This window comes from Magnolia sinica, chromosome 11 (genome assembly GCF_029962835.1).
Source record: "Magnolia sinica isolate HGM2019 chromosome 11, MsV1, whole genome shotgun sequence".
NCBI classification, from domain to species: Eukaryota; Viridiplantae; Streptophyta; class Magnoliopsida; order Magnoliales; family Magnoliaceae; genus Magnolia; species Magnolia sinica.
In genome coordinates, this window is record NC_080583.1 from 9,766,478 (window position 1) to 9,785,281 (window position 18,804).

The following is an 18,804-nucleotide window of genomic DNA, read 5'->3' on the forward strand; positions in this document are numbered from 1 at the left end:
AACTGTATAAATTTATAACTCATGATAGGGTTTGATTCTAAGGAAACACGCACTCCCTAGCAACACTGGTAGGCGATTCAAAGTATAAGGTGATGATTTTTTCCCTTAAGCTTTCCATTTCCAAATTAGTTTAAGTTATAGTCTTTATCAAATGTTAAAATTGTTAATTCATAGCATGCGATCTCTTATATGATTTATATATGATTTACGATTGATAATTGTAAAACATGATTGCATGTGATAGTTGCTACACATGATAGCTCTCATTTTAATTTATAGTTCACGTTATGACTTGTTTTGATTATTATGCTTAACATATGCCTGTCATGCTATAGCAGTATATTTTCATATGAATTGTTGTAAGTCATTATGAACCTATATTCACTACACTTATTAGTGGGTAAACCCTCTAGTGTATGTGAACCCATACTTAGGATGTAACATGATGGAGTGTGGAATCGAATGAACCCTCGATTATAGGTTATGTAGGACATGAGATTCCCTACTCAATTAATTTGATTGACCACTGATCGATGGGTTTCATTAAGCATCCTAAGGTGGGAGAAATCTCATGAGCCGGGGATGGTGGTAATAGGACACTATGCCCGAGCTGGCTTACGCCGGGTGACGAGCCTCCCGTAGTGACCATTGAATAACTTAAAATGGCTGATTGTAATTGAAATCATAACGGGTTGGCTGATCATGCATCCATAGCATATTGGTGATGACGGGTGGCTAATTCTGGATGTTGTAGCATGTTCCCTTAGGAGCATTAAGGGATTACTTTGCTAGCTCCCAGACCACCGACTATCGACCTATTTGTCCGACTGGATACATCCCCAGGTTGATGATTGCATGGGTGACGAGCCCAAGTCCGACTGGATAAACATCCCCAGGTCGATGTGCATTCATGCATCCATGCATATAAAAAGACTGCATCATGTACTATTTTGAATGTTTGTTGTTTTTAACTATGCTTAGCTAAGGCGGCGGTGTGTAATCTTAAGGAAAATTCACACTGAGTTGGCCACTCATCCATCAAATATATAACCGTACAGGTAGCACAGGTGGCTTAAGTGATATGCAGGTTCAAACTGATGAGGAGCTGTATAATAGTCAAGGATGCATAGTTGTACCTACTAAGGAAGCTGCGTGATCTTACGGCTTTCGTTTTTATGTTTTTATATATTCCTCATGTATGTAAATCTTGTAATGTTAACGTGGAGGCATTGGTTTGTATAAGTCATTATGGGCAAACTCTTGTATACTCTAAATGTAAATGAAAATATTCTTTTATGTTGACTTGTCCATTCTACGCTTATCTGCTAACTCTGATAAAAGAAAAGGATTATATATGGAATTTGGCTCTTTTTAAGTTAACACTCAGGTTTTTGGAAAACGGGTCATATACTCGGGTCCTGAAAACACGGGGCGTTACAGGATATGAGTAGGGAGATATCCTTATTCCATGGGTAAAGTTTGGTCACAAACTGACGGTCCGAAATCCTCAACTTTGCATAAGAGTGGATGACTTAATTCACTTAAGTTCCAACTCCTTCCTTTAGGGTATTTGCATTTCTCATGCACTCGTCCTTCGGCTCAAGTTGAGCGGTTCTGGACAGTACCCCGGTCCGATTCCTACGATGGGCGTCAAGCCCAGTAAGATGGACATTATTCTATAGTTTTGGAACTAGTGGCGCACCAACGAGCGGTGTAGAGCTTGTTTGGAGAATCGGGGCAATTCTGGTGGCCCTCTGGCCATGAAACTAATAGGATAGGTGCTCCATGGCCCGATGAAGGGCCATGCAAAATTTGGGGACGATCGAATATAGGGTTTGGTCACACAGGTCTGATTCGCGATCAACGGTCACCGTGCCACGATCGGGACCCAGATTTTGTGGGCAGGCATAAAAAAATACATTAGACCCTCATCGTAAATTATGAAGAAATCCGACGGCTGAAATGTCTTATATCTCAGTTTTATTTACCCGTGTCAGATTCTAATTCTGGCATTGGTGGGGCGCATCTGGCAAGTGCCAGATTCCACTTCTGAGTGTCCACTGGGTTCGTGGTCCGTAATGGTCGCCAAGCCCAGTGAAATCTATGCTCCCCTAAATTTTTATAATTTTTTGACCTTCCCGTGTCGTAGTATAGCCTGCACGAGCTGTCGCTAGGTGTTAACGGCCACCTGGCTTGGAGACCCGCACCAGGATCTATCAGGACCCGTCTGACCTATTCAATTGGGCTAATCTTGGTCTAATTTATTCGTGATACTTCACTGTGAGTGGCTTAAATGAACGGCCCTGTGGCAAATCCTACGTGGACGCCCCAGGACACTGTTCTGGTTGAGCGGGACGTTACACTACACCCGATGTTCAAGTGATCGGGCGGATTCATTGGCTTCCTACGGCTGATTAATCGGACTGGTGCCGCTCTTTACTGGTACCACCCCTGTATACACTGACAGTGAGTGCTAATGGTTATTAAGTAATATTTAGGTTAATTAAATAAAATTAAAAAAATAAAAATAAAAATTAATGGATTTTTGGAAATCCAAAACAGTGAAAATCTAGAATGTTACAAATGTTATTTGAACTCTGAGTTGTAAATGAGATGAAAGTTACATGAGCTTCAAAACGATGTATTTATTATTTCCAGATTGGTCATTCGTTTGGTCCATGAGCCACAAAATGAGTCATATCCAAAGTTTAAGTAGACCACATCGTAAATAGCAGTACTACAATTCTCAAGTGGACCACATCATAAATAGCAGTGGGACACTAGTTCTCATCGTTAAAACATCCGTGGACCCATGATAACATTTATTTTCCATCCATTTTGTTCATAAGGTCGCTTATACTTGAATGAAGAGGAAAAACAAATATCATATTAATCCAAAACCTCTCAAAAGGATTTCAATGGCAGACATTTAATCCCTCACTGCTTTTTGTAGTGTGGTCCATTTAATCTTTGAATTTGTATTATTTTTCTTCTCAAGCCTTACGGAGAGGTAGCCAAATAAACAAACAGTTTGGATATAACACATACCTCATGACGGGACCCACCGAACTTGGTAACTTTAACCCACAGACGTTGGTCCTCACGCGAACCTAAACCGGGGGCAGATTGGGTGCAACCCAAGCCTCAAAAGACAGTGCGGTGCTTACTGTGGGGCCTACCTTGATGGACATATTCTATATCTACACCGTCCATCTGGTTTTCCATATAATTTTGGGGTATGAGACCAAAAATGAAGAAATCCAGATCTCAGTTGAATCATATTATAGGAAACAGGGCCATACCCTTAAAAACCTTTTAGGGCCCACCGTAAGCTTTTGGGTAATGTTTATTTGCCATCTAATCTATTGATAAGTTAAAACAAACCCGGATGAAGAGATAAAACAAATATCAGCTTAATCCAAAACTTATGTGGCTCATAATAGTAAATGACCACTGTTCCTATGGTATGGTCCACCTGAGAATTAGATCTTCTTTATTTTTGGGCACTAAAATGATATAGAAAAATGAATCAACGGCATGGATATAGTAAATGCCTCACCCACTTTGACCGTACGTGGGGCCATCTTTATGCTTAAGAGAAATCCTACCGTTCATCTGTTTTTCTATCTTATTTTAGTAAAATTGAGGCCTATCGAAAGCTCAAAGTGGATACTAAGATCCGTTCATCGTATTTCTATCTTATTTTAGTACTTGTGCTGAAAAATTGAGGTAGATCCAAAGCTCAAAGTAGATACTTGGATAACCCCAAAGCAAAGTATTTTTCCAAACAAAGGATTGGATAGCTACAGTACCATGGTATTTCCCTACTTACAATTATTGTGAAAAATGATGTTAATCTCATCTAATACAATTCAATACTATTTAATTCCACCTACCAAGCATGTCCCACGGCGTCTCTACTAAGGGGACATTTGGTGCATGGTAGTAGATGGGATTAGGTGGGATTGCAATTCCACCCGGGCATCTGGGGAGAATGAGAAAGGTTGAGATTAAGGGCCTGTTTGAATTCCAAAGCAATGGTAATTACAAATATAGGGAAAATGGGTAATAATTACAGCAGCACTGCGGATGCTTGATCTGACACTAGCTTTTTTGGCACAATTGTATCCCAAACATGCGATGGAATTGCATTTAGTCACATGGAATTGTATTTGATCATATGCAGGATTTTTATGGATTTTGAAATCTACTACACATGTAGGACACACATTGATGTATGCATTTATCAACGTGGTCCATCTATACACCCGGTTACACATGACATTCATCTTACATATGTTTACAAGTGAATGATATCCCTTGTGAATTTGGTCTGTTGATTACAATTCCATAGTCCACCAAACATGATTTTGCTTTAAAAACTATTTTTTGGCATCAATTGTATCCCAAACATGGATCAGATTGCTACAGTACCATGATATTTCTAGGCATGCAATCATTATGCAATCATGTTAATCTCATGTAATACAATTCAATACCATTCAATTCTACTAACCAAACAAGCCCTAAGGGCATCAATCCCATCGTTTCCTTGTGTGTGGCCCACTTGAGTTTCAGATTTGTCTTATATTTGGGCCCACACCTTAAAATATGTTGGAAAAACAGATGAACAAAGTAGATTTGTCATGAAAATCTTTATGACCCGTGAAGATTTCAACGGTAGACGTTCAATCTCAAATCTTTCTTAATCATTAGCCTATTTGAACTTTGCAGGGCCTTGATTATGTGCCAATGCCCTAAAATGAGACGGCAAATCATTGAATGGAAATGGATTGACTACTCCCCCTGCCACTAGCCAATGGATGATGGCGGTTGTCTATGGGCTCCACTATGATGTATGTGTTTCATCCTGTTGTCCATCCATTCTTGGAGGTCATTTTATGATATGAGACGAATAATGAGGTATATCCCAATCTCTAGTAGACCATATTACAAAAAATATTGTTGAATTAACGTCAACTGTTAAAAGCTTTTTGGGGGCCATAAAAGTTTTGAATTTTTATGGGTCAAGCTGATCTTTGTTTTTTCCTTTCATTGGGAGGATTTTAACGGTGGATATCCAATCACTATTGTTTTCCTGTGGTGTGGCTCTTCTGAGATTTATATACCTCTAGTTTTTGAGATCAAGACTTAAAATGACCTGTAAAAGTGGATGAAGAGAAGGGATGAAACACATATATCATACATCATGGTGGGGCCCGCAGAGTGGCAGGGGAGTAGCCAATACGGTTCCTCGTTTGATGGATAGATTTGTTAAAAGCATTATAGTGTGCTCTGCCTGGACGCGGATTGCGTCCTACCCCCGCCCAGACGGTAATCCGTCCGGGCAGGGCTCTGTGGGGCCCACCGGATTGTAAGTGTTTTATCCACGCCGTTAAATGCTTTTTTTCGATAATTTTAATATCTGAACCAAAAAATGAGGCAGGTCCAAAGGCTAAGTGGACCACACCAAAGGAAGCTGCACTGATAATGGCACCCACAGTTGGAACCTTTCAAAGGGCCAACGTGATGTTTGTTTACCATACAACCTATTCATAAGGTCATGGAGACACGGATGAAGTGAAAACACAAATATCAGCTTGATCCAAAGCTTCTCCGGCTCCTGAGAAGTTTTGAATGGGGGACGTTCAATCCCCACTTTGTGGTCCACTTAATCTTTGGACCCACCTCATTTTTTAGTTCATTTATTAAAATTATCAAAAAAAATCATTTCACAGCGTGGATTAAACACTTACAACACAGTGAGCCCCATGGAGCCCCGTCCCGACGGATTACTGTCAGGGCGGGGTTAGGACGCAATCCGCGTCCGCTCCGCTTACTGCCGGCAATCATTGCCCAATATCCACCTCACTGGCCCATTTATTTAATCCTAACTCTGTCACAAATCAAGTACGTCAATTTATTTTACCAACTCATTTTATGAGAGGCAAGCGGACTGGCTGGTGTACCTCACTCCAACCGTATATCTGTTGTATCTACGTCAGTAAGGTTTGTGGGTTTGATTATAAGATATGTTATATCTAAACTTGTCCATCCATTTGGTGAACTCGGATTAAGGTATGAGGAGAAAAATAAGACAGATCTAACTAATCAAGTGGACCACAATGTAAAAAGCCATAGGAGATTGGACGTCTCATTGAAACCTTTTTTGAATTGCAAAAGTTTTGGGTCGATATAAAATTTGTTTTTTCTCTTTGTGACCTTATTAACATATTGGATGGGAATTAGACGTTACAGTGGACCCTACGAATCGTTTAACAGTGAAAATAATTATCTCCACTGCTATTTGTGGTGTGGTTAAGATTATCTCCTTTGAACCGTTCGTACAACTCGGAGCCCGTGGAGCGTCGGTGCTCGTCCTCGCACGACACGTACGTACACCAGCTATATAGCTGGTGTGACGAACACCAGCCAATCCACTTCCGGCCCAAAAATGATATATTTTCAAAGCTAAAAGTACAGCCCACAGTAGCACAAGCTACATCGACGGTAGAGTTCTTTCCTGCCTTTCCTATCATGTGGCCGACACGAATAATTCAACGGTGGGAGTTCAATTCCGTTCCACCTAACCGATTTGAATGGTGACAACCCGTCACTGTATTTCTGGTATAAGTGTCATCATTTCCCGGGGCGGTTCCGCATCGCTTGGGACGCGGAGGTTCCTGCGCTGGGACCGCAGGTGGAGCTTACTGTTCTGTTTGCGAGAAATCCTCACCGTTCATCCGTTTTGTGAGTTTATCTGAGGACATAAGGCTAAAAATAAACAATATCAAATGCCCAAGTTGGCCGAAAATGTAATAATTGAATTTCCACCATCGGAACATTCATGAGGTTACAGTAGTTTTGAATCCTCCTAATATTTGTGCTTTCAGTTCATCTCAGTTGTAATTCTCAGTGGTGGTAACGTTATTAATGACATGGATGGCATGTAAACATCACTGTCGAACCAGGAAAGTTTCAACGGTAAGAATTTTCCTAACTAGCTTTTTCCTCGAGTACGGCCCACTTGCATCTTGTATCCTGTTCACTTTTAGTTTAACGTCCTTAAATGAGCTATGGATAGGCGGAGTGGATTCCTGAAAAAACATGGTGGTGGCCCCACCTAAGTTTCCCGTGCAGGAACTCTACGCGAAAGGCTTGTCCCATCGCTTGAAAAATCAAATTGATTTGAATGGTGATAACTCGTCGCTGTGCACGTGGCAGGCGTCTCACCGTTCCTACGGAAGCGGATTGTCTGGTGTACCACACACCACACGCCTCGCTGGTGTGTGTACGTATCGTGAGAAGACGAACGCTGACACTCGACTCCGAGCCGTGTGAACGGTTTATATGCCATCAATGATGTATTTATCATATCCACACAGTTCATTCATTTGGAAAGAAAATTTTAGAGCATTATCTCAAAAATTATTTATATCTAAATTCAAAGTGGACTACATTACAAATAGCAGCGGGGAGAATGATTCTTACCGTTAAAAGGATTGAACAATCTACCATTGAATCCCTTTTGGGGTCACAAAAGTTTTGAATTATGAAAAACATATGAGATGGAAAACAAAATCATTGTAGGGCCCACGCCCACACCTACGGCCTAGGCGTACGTGCGCTCTCCCTCTTTTCTCAAGTAAGCTATTCACAGGATTATTTATAAACCCAAACAAATTCTCTTCTCTAAGTGCGGTGGGATAAAGAAAAAATTTACATCTTCACAAAAAAATAATAATAATAAATAAAAATAAAAATAAAAATTCAGAGGAAAAATAATTTACTTTTTTTCAAAAAAATCAAAATACATTTATTTCAGTTAACCAGATAGGGAAAGAATTCCCAACAACAACAAAAATGAGGCAATCCAAAGTTCAGGTGGATCACATTACATGAAAAAGTGGGGACTGAACACTCAAAATTGAAGCCTTCTCAACCCACAGCATAACCAATAGAGAGGAGTTCAAGCAAACTCACACCATGTCCGTTAAGAATTCATTTTCTATTAGTTAAAAAAATGTTTGTGGCCTATCTAGTGGTTGAAATTTCTTCATTTTTTGCTGAAGTATATATTTTAATGGACTTATTATAATAATTCTATTAAATATCACATACATACACTAAGTTGGATATTAAAATTGATTTGGAATATCACATGTATTCCTATGAATATATTGAAAAATTCAAATGCATTTAAATTGCTCCCATTTACTCCCCAAATAAATTTCATTTACCTATAATTGCATTTCCCATTTACCTCAATTTACAAGCTCCCAAATGAGCCATTGGTGTATGATCTAAAATAATAAGTCATATTTATTGAACTCCAATTTAATTAAACAAGACCACTCGGGTGACCAAGGGTTTAGATTAAATACACACATGTGTGAGTAGGATGCATGTGCATGCTAGAGTTTGTTTGACTTAAGGGTTGATTGAATTGTTGGTACCCCCTTCACCAAGACTACCAGATTGGAGACTGGGATTGAAGATTCAGAATTATCTTAGCCACCAAAGTTACGCTCCGTTCAAATGACTAGTAAATTAAAGGAAATGAGGTTAATCCTTCAGAATAAGTTCTTTTTGCCTTGTGATAATAAACATGGGTCTATATCCTTAAAGGAATTATTCTATCACCAACACTTTAAGTTCAAAACACTTTTTAAATAAAATGGGATGTACATTCAAATTAAAAAAGGCTAAAAGTTACCGATTTCATTAAGTATTATAAAATAATGTTTAATACAACTAACAACCTGCTAGAGAACCGATAAAAAATTGAATGAATACATGATATGCCTATCAAAACAGACAGATTGAGGCATTTATGACCAACCAAATTGAAACTTGAAAAAATCGTGATCTAAACTAGCTCTACTCCTAAAGTAATGTAGTGGGAGCTGTTAAGAAGTAGCTAAACTAAGTTAAGGAAAAAAAAAAAGATAGAATGATAAATGTGGCGAAGGGTCTCGAGCGCTTCTTCGATTATCACTTTATAGATTGTTAAGGCGGTGAAACCCTCGTTAGGGTTTCTTCACTGCTTTTAGATCCCCCACGCTCTTCTAGATATATGAATCCCTTTGATTATTGGTGGCTTGGATGGGGTAAAAAGGCTCTAACTGAACTTAAACTCCTTGGTTTTCTTAAATGTTGATTCATTGCGGGGTGTCCGTGGTTTATTATGGATCAGGCCTAAATCTGTCCAAATCCCTTGGATTAATATAGTTAAAATCTGAGACTAGATCTAGATCAATCTTAGCCACTTCATATCTTTTGATGACATCCTATTACATGGAATTGGCCAGAGGTCAATGCGAACGCCCTCCCTAAAGCGTGTGTGCATGTAATGCGACGCAGTGGAAGATTGCCTTTCACCGGATTGGTGTTTTCATTGTTGTGTGCGGTTGATTTTTTTTGTGACAATAACATGATGTATACGGTTTGTTTGGCTTATCTTGGCTTCCTTGGTTGTACAATACCTTTCTCAAGGGCAACATAGTTGTGCTTAAAATATTAGAGTCATCAGTAACTGGTTAGGCTGCGGCGTGTCCATGGTCGGTTAAAGTCTATGGATCTATCTTAGGGCTAAGGAATCATGAAATTCCCCAGCCTAAATGACTCCTAATGTATGGCATGTAACCTAAGTAAGGGCCTCTGTTACGAGATAAGAAGTTAAGCACTCTCTCTTGCCCGCACTCACAACAGTCTCTACTTTTAAGGGATGTGCAATTTTTAGAGAAATCATATATCTACAAGAAAAGTTAGTCATACGGCCATGCTTCACATAACCCTACAAGAGTGTCAGACAAGCAAGAAATAAAATAAAAGAGTCATGGCCTTGCTTCACAAAGTCCAAAGACAGTGGGTAAGTGATCAGAATAAAATAAACATATGGTAAAGAAGATAAAAGGTCCTGGCCTTGCTTCACAGAGGTGAGACCTTAGGTAGGTAGGTAGAATAAGAAAATCTTGGCCTTGCTTTACAAAGTCCAAAGACAGTGGGTAAGTGATCAGAATAAAATAAACATACGGTAAAGAAGATAAAAGGTCTTGGCCTTACTTCACAAAGGCGAGACCTTAGGTAGGTAGGTAGAATAAGAAAGTCTTGGCCTTGCTTCACAAAGTCCAAAGACAATGGGCAAGTGATCAGAATAAAGTAAACATGTAGTAAAGAAGATAAAAGGTCCTAGCCTTGCTTTGCAGAGGCGAAACCTTACGCGCAGGCAGGTAGAATAAGAAATAAATAACAACTAATACAGTAAAGGAAAAGAAATGGTATTTGTTGAGAGAGGAATGTGTGTAATGGACCGTGTTTAAAGCTTGACTGAGATGTGAAAAAGAGAAAAGGGAAGTCAAACACCCCTTTCTTGAGTCAGAAAAGGGATAATCAGATGTCCCTAATCCTGACTCGACTAGCTGACTTTGGTGAGTTGGATTGTTATGGCTGACTAACGCAGAACCTAGATATAAGTATGGTAGTTATAAAGCATCATGGGCGGCAAAATATCCTCATTGCTAGGGAGCGGAAGCTAAGGACACTGAAAAAAATTTCTCCAAGCTTCTAGACTATTATCTATGTCGTTTCTAGACAGGGGGCAGTTGTAACACCCTGGGTTTTCAGGGGCTCGTTTCAATTAATGGGCTGAGGTACTGTAAGACTCTCGGATCCATCTCCTAGAGTCACTACACTCTCTTGCTCCCCAATCTTAACTCTCTTGAAGTCTTACCTTCCGTCTAAGATTTTCGATTCAAAGCCTGGGGTGGTTCCTAGCATTTCTGTATCTCTATTGCGTTTTCTCTCAAGTCAGCGGACGCGTTAGTGAGTTCATGGTCTACGGCGTAGTTTAAATCTTTCTATTCGTAATATGATATTGGGATCCTATAAATGTCTCTAAGTTCGATCGCTCCCTCCTAAGTCAGTGAATGCGTTATGGCGAGTCCATAATCCACCGCCCAATTTAATCCAAACCATTGCTTTGATACCATCTGTAACACCCCGGGTTTTCAGGGGCCGTGTAGGGACTCGGCTCCCAAATTCCCAGGTGCCATAGGTGCCCTAATGGGCTTCAAATTTTAATTACATTTGGATGATCTTATAAACAATGGAGAGTTTAGCAAAGCATGTAGCGTAAGTAAATCATAACGCAGTATTGAGTGCCATTAAATATAAAAGTATCTAAACCACAAATCTCAAGTCATCTAAATAGAGAACTAGTCCCACCCATACATGACCTAAAGCGACTATAGCCCTGGCCCAAACCCTGTGGTAGCTCGAACTCACACTAAAAAGATCCGCCAAAAGTCTGGAAGTAGGGAAGCTCCTCAACCTCATCCATGCTCACCTCGTTCGGTTCGTCGAGCTCCTCCTCACCTGCATCTAGTAAAGAGTCTGGTTGGTGTTTTAAAACACAGTTCCAGAGTGGAAGTGAGTAGCTAACTCAGTGGTTACTATTAGCCTTAAGTTACAACAAGCATCAATTATATGATGAATTTAATGAAAGGCATATGTTCACATATCCCTAACTAGTCTTGTTAATATATATATGCATGTATTATAATATGATGCATGACCTCGCAACAACATTCCCTCGAGCGACTTCATCTTATGATCGCGCATGACCAAGACTCCCTCATTGTGACCTCAACTGCCGAGTCGTCAAATACTAGCTAATGCGATGCATGAATAATGTTAGTCGAGTATTTAATTAATTTCGTTCATCCAGTAAATTGGGAAAACTGGTACACTCCACGTATCATTGCTCTCAACTAGTTGCGAGGCCAAGAGCCCTCAACGTGCGAGGACAGAACCCCATCGAGTTCCCCATCCTCGATTCAAGCACATGGGGAGTGCTGAGAAGAGGCATCGCTCACAGTCACTACGGGGAGGCTCGTCACCCCAGCGTAGGCCAACAGCTCAGATACAATGTCTCATTCCACCATGCCCGGCTCTTGAGTCAATGGATCGGTTTCAGATGGTTATCAATAGGCTTCGGTGGTTGAAGGGTGTTCCAAGTTCCATATAGGCATGAGCAGATATGGTTAACAAACATGGTTGGTCAGTAAGTGAACTAGACAGTGCGAGTTTAGGCGAGTACGTGATGGACGACATCGCGTACAAGCGACCCATGTAGTCCAATTACTGTCGCCTGTTCGCATCCAACCAAATCAGTTGGTCTAGCCTTAGGATAGTTCTACCAACGGGACTACCTTCTCTCACCTCAGTTTCCTGAGCAAGTTAGGGATTTGATGGTGTTCAATAGCACTTCAACAAATTAGGGTTTATCATCTAGCACAAGTGATGTTAAGTACTTATACATTAAACATATAAATTCAAATTTCTCTATAAATGCGACTACTAACATTATTACGAAATAAATGTGTAAGTGTGTTGTATGGGTTAGTAAGGAAGCCAAGAATTTCATATATCTCATAGTACAAAATACACAAGGATTAATGCATCATACATGTTATAAGGAAACATTGTACAAAAATCAAGAAAGGAATGAACAAACAATCATCAAATTCATACTCAATCATGTTGAGGAACAACAAACATTCCATAATCATTCCATATTGATTGAGAGGATCTAAAATATAAGGTCTTGCCTAAATTTTTTTTAGATTATCCAAATATATCACCCAATCAAACATAATTATTAGATTCATACTAAAATTGGTGCTAAGCCACTTAAGAATAATAGTCCGCACCTTTAAGAATGAATCTCCGATTTTGAGCTCATAGGGTTAGGTTTTTAGAGAAAATTGTTGAAAGACCTAAACAAACATACAAGCCTATGAGATTTGGGATAAATAACTATTAAAATCTTAAATTATATTTGAGATTCAATACTTACCTCCAACCATTATCAGGAAAGCTCCAACGACGACTTCAACTACGGCGAGGTGGCTAGAGAGAGTATGAGAGGGCGGAGGTGCACTAACACCCACACCCCAAGGTCTCTCTCTTCTCCTTTCTTCTCTTTTTCTTCTCCCTTTTTCTCCTTTTTTTCTATTGTTTTAGGGCATGAAATTCGTATGGGAGGAGGGGGTGCCTAAATAAGGCCTTTATATAGTACCAGATTTGGTGTAAATGGCCTTAAGGGTTGGATTTTTACTACACTAGCCCTATGGAATGATTTTTCTAGCCTTTAGGGCCTATTATGGGGTATACATATTGATATACACCGTAGGATATTTAGCCCTAATGATGATTTACGTATGGACATGTTCGGCCCGCCATTTGGATGCGCCGATCGACAGATATGGTTAGAAGTTTGTTCAATGGTCACCGATGGTCGATCGGGGTTGCGGCTATACGGATATGAGCAGGGAAATATCTTTACTATACGTGTGAAGTTTGGTCGTAAACCAACGGTTTGAAATCCTCAACTTTGCATAAGAGTGGACGACCTAATTCACTTAAGCTTCAGCCTCTTCCTTTAGGGTATTTGCACTTCTCATGTACTCGTCCTTTGGCTCAAGTTGAGCGGTTCTGAACAGTACTCAGGTTCAACTCCTGCGATAGACGTCAAGCCCAGTAAGACGGACATTATTTTATAGCTTTAGAGCTAGTGGCCCAACAACGAGCGGTCTACAGCTTGTTCGAAAAATCTGGGCATTTCTGAAATGAATTAGGTATTGAGATTTCTCATGGGCAATGATTAGGGTTTGAATTAACTATATTCATAGCGTGACCTATTTATAAGTAGTGAAAGTAGAGATTTTGTCATGTTTACTCTAAACCGTTGGTTTTAGGCTAAAAGAGTAACGGGGTTGATTTGGTCTATTAGTCAAGATCCGGGCCTTATCTGACTCAGCTTCAATTAGATCTTTAATTTAGTTATAATTGCCTTGATTAGTTAGCGATGGGTCGATTAGATTTGGGCCTTACATGAGTAAATCTGTAACGCCCTAAAAATCGGGGGTTGAGCATAGACTCAACTCCTGAGTTCTAACGCATCACTTATGCAACATATAAAATGATGATTTAATGTTGTCCATATTAGTGCATTAAACATGAATGAGATTAAGCTAAAACAATATGTCATACTCCAAAGGTATTTAAATAACGCAAGCAGAAGATTGTGATATGTATATAGATCGTATAAGTGAGTGTAAGTCTCCAAAGTATGAACGTCACTAAGTTAAGTAATTACAAGTGTATTTTCAAAATAAACAAAATAATGAAGTGCCGTGTCATCTATCCATGCCCCTGTAGCCTTGTCTACGCAAATCCAGGCCTACATAAACCCGCCTGCCAGCTGCATATAGGAGAACGCCTCCTCATCATCCGCGAAGCCTGGCACTGCCTCGTAAGTCGAGTCATCCTCTGAAACTACAACAGAGTCTGGTGGGTGTTTAAAACACCGTCCCAAAATATGGGAGTGAGTGATCAACTCAGTGTAGCTATAAGAAAAAGGTTAACATGTTATCAATTCAGTCAAGCAGTAATGATAAAGCAGTACAGCATTCAAGTCCTAAATACTCTTGTTAATGCAAGAATGGTATGCGATAATGATGCATGCCCTCGCCTACACTCCCTCAGCGTCTTCATCTCATGGCGCATATGGCAACCTCCCGAAAGTGCTCTTCCTCGCCAAAGCATATGTAGTGCGGTGCATGCTCATGTTAGCCAATACTTATTTAGATTGATTCATACAGCAGTGTTGGGAAGCCAAGGTACCTCCCTTTGATCATTTGCCCAAACAATGATCCATTCTAGGGTCGTCAGTCCTAGCTAGTCTCATACAATATTACGGTTCCAGGTCACTACAAAGGGCTCGTCACCTCGATGCAGGCCTAACTTATACTCTAGTTACTACGGAAAGGCTCATCACCTCAACGCAGCCTCAGAGTATGCTCGAGGTCACTACGAGTAGCTTGTCATCTAGTCGTAGGCCGACAGCTTGAATACAGTGTCCCATACCACCGTATTCGGCTCACGAGCTTAGGTTGCTCACTGGTTACTATGGGTGGACTCGTCACCCCGGTGTAGGCCGACAGCTCGACCACGGTGTCCCATACCACCATGTTCGGCTCATGAGTCTTAGCGGATCGAGGTACCAAGGTTAACGGGGCTTCTCACTGGTAAGCTTAGTACCTTAGATTCAAGCAGTAGTGTCCATACATGGTGAACATACATTGGGTCAATCGGGTTACTTGACAAGCTCGACTGGTACGAGCGCACATTGAGTTAATCAACATGAAGTGCGTTAGCACTCCGTGTGGCCTAACCACTACCAACAACCAAAGTACGGCTCGAATTCATCGGCCACGTCTCGTGTGGTGAAGCAACCTCAGCCACCAAAACAGGACCAGTTACCGATTGCCTGGACTATATCATAATCTCAACCACGCTCAATTCCAACAAGTAATCATATGAGATAGTCAAAGCAGTAATGATCAAGTAATTCAAATCTTACAACCATTTGGGCATTGTATGAAATACAACATAAACATGAATTCACACATATGAATTCTATAAGTAAAACAGACAATATAATATTTGTTGCATGGAAGGAATCATACACATAGTTAAGGTAGTTGAGAATCTTATCTCAACAACCCTATAAAGTACAATTTACCAACTACTTGCTCGTTCAGACATTTGTACAAACACTTAGGCTACATATTCTAACATACATGATGTATGTTGATTTCAACATACAATAGGGCAAATCCTTTCACCGAGGAGTTGTCTAATATACATTAATCATGTTCTTACATTTAATACACATGGTAGGAACAAATCATAAATCCATATTCATACAGTCATTTCAACAAACACTTAAACTACACACTATAACATACATGACATATGTTGGCCATAACATGTATTAGGACAAGTCTTTTCGCCAAGGGGTTGTCGCACGTACAACAACCCTATATCCACGACGGATAATCATGTTAAGTACGAATTCAAATTCTATACGATGCAATCATTTCAACTAACACATGGGACACACTATATTCAACATAGTTCATATATATCTGTAAAGCGAAGGAAACATCGCATTTAGCATGTGAAATGACATCCAAATCAGTTATAAATCATTAACCGACATTGAAAGCCTTGAAAACCATAACATAAATGTTTATAGTCCGCACCTTTTGCCGGTAAACAAGTATCGAACTCAATTTGTATACCGAGTCTTTGTCTACGGCACAACGGCAACCTACAGTATGAAATAGGTTAGCTATTTCATCACTTACATTATTTGAAACCCTAAAACAGATTAGGGTTAGGCTTTTCTTACCTAAGAACGGCGTCGGAATTGCTGGAATAACGATACAAAAGTGGCAGTTAGGTATGTGGAGCGGTGAGATTGAATTCCAAGAACGATCTCCCACTTTCTCTCTCACTTTCTCTCTCTTTCCTTCTCTTTTTCTCTATCCTCTTCCTAGGGTTTAGAAATTCATATGGGAGAGAGAGAGAGAGAGAGAGGTGAATTTAAGACCCTTATATAGGCTCAGAAGTGATGGGAATGGCTCTTGGGCCAAGGTATACTTAGGCTAAATAGTGTCTGTTCCGATCCAACGGAGCACTTTTGGAGGCCCCTTTGCTGAATGCGGTCGAACTTAAGCTTTCTGACCATGGATCTAGGTCGGGCGAAGTTTTCAATCCGATCGGGTTTGCAGATCGACCGTGGCGAACCAGTTTCAGTTCAACAGTCACCGATGCTCGATCAGGGTCACAAGCACACTGACCTGTGTTGAAATTTTTTCCTGATCCGAGGGTGTAATTGGGTCAGATTCCGACGGTCAGAATTCTTAGATTTGGCCTGCAAGCGAACCGACTCAATTCACTTAAGTTTCAATTCATTTCCTAAAAATATTCGCGTTTCTCACACCCTTCACTCCATGCTCAAGTTGTGCTTTTCTGGGTACTATTAGGACTTGATTTCCGAGATGGTTGTTAAGTCCAACAAGGCGGTCATAACCGTATAGGTTCGGGGCAATTGGACTTTCGACGTGCGGTCCAGGTCCGATACAGAGTTTCATGACGCTCCCGAGAGCAACTGAGTTTAGAGATTGATCCTGGATTTCAGGGTAATATAGTGTTAATGATTCTATAAGTTTTGGATCTTACAGATCATATTTAAAGTGATTAGTACTAATTTCACAGCTAATCTAGTTTAACACTTAGTTAACTTTGTCTAATTTTTAAAGGATTCAGTCTTGAGTGATTTCTGTCTGAGGTGGTACTCGGGTCTTTGTACGAATTTTTTCGTGACGTTACAAAATCATGGGGGCTAAACTTGATGTTCAAGTGATCGGGCGGATCCGTTAGCTTCCTACAGTTGATTAATCGGACTTGTGCTGTTCTTTACTGGTATCACCCGTGTATAAACTAACATTGAGTATCAATGGTCAGTAAGTGATAATATAAGTTAATTACATTTAAATAAAAAAATTTAAGGATTTTTTAAAAATCCAAAACAATGAAAATCCAGGATGTTACAGCAGGTGTTGTTTATATAGGTTATGAAACCATCGGCTAATGGATGGTCGACGGATACTCGACAATTTTCTCCCATACAAAATTGGTCAAAAATCTGTGGGTGAATAATTACGACGCCAAGTGTTCGTTGACTGATGAACAGCTAACGGTACGCTTTCTCTAAGGTGGGGTGTCTATAGTCACAAAGAGGCATAGAATGGTTTGGATTAGGCCTCCTTTGACATTTTCACCATTCAATGTTGGATGGCTTTTATGCTAGAAACAGTGGGCTGACATGATCTAACACCTCATAATCCTCACAAGTTCCTAATCAAGATGCGACTCAAAGGGCATCCACGTTTGTCTCTTCCTATCTCCAAATTGTTGGGTGGACTAGATCTTACCTTCTCATCGAGCTCTCCCAATGCCTTTGTCCTAATCAATGGATGGCTTGATATTATTCGATGAAAGTTTCTTCTCTAACCTAGGTTTAGACCCAAATCGGTTTAGCTTGGACAAGGGCCCAATTATCTGATGTTTGGAATCTTTCCAAACGCTACTACTTCTTCGAACGTCTCTAGGAAAATCTCTCATTGTGGAAGGGATGGCAAGAGACAACCTCATTGAGAGAATCAATATCAGCATCTTTGTGATAAGATCTATTCTCTCTACAGATTTCTTATAGATGTGATCAATTCATTTCCTCACAAATGAGCATGTTAATAGTGGCCATTACTCATGTAATAATTTATCCTTTGAACAGCGTGCATAAGTGTTTGTACCATTACATTAATAGTAAAGTTCGTAACATCACAGATAAGTCAACAGAAGATTTCTCCGAGTGTGAGTACGCTTTCAATATATACCAAAAGCATAGTGGTAACAAGTGGCAATTTCTCATTATGCCAAGTTTGGTACCAAAAAATGAGTGCACCACACTCGAAAGCAATGGGGATGGACCCAAACTTCTTGGGCCCACATGTTTTAATCAATCTAATATTCGTTTTCTCACTTCATCAAGTATACGTGGCCTTATGAATAGGTTGGATGGCAAATAAACATCACACTCGCTTCAAAAATGCTCTTACTATGGTAATCATTGTACCACTGCTTTATGTGGTGTGGTCCATTGAAGCTTTGGATCTGCCTATTTTTTAGGTCATGCCATGAAATGGTCTTGAAAAATGGATGGTCTATTTCAACATCACACGTAGAGTTGTACAGGAACTGAGCTAGCTCGGTTGGCTCGCTCGACTCGACTCAAAAAAGCTCAATTGGACTCGGTTCGAAGTTGAGTTCAAGCCGAGTCAAGCTGATTTTTTGAGCTTGAAAATGAGTTCGAGCAGGCCCCTGCTCGAC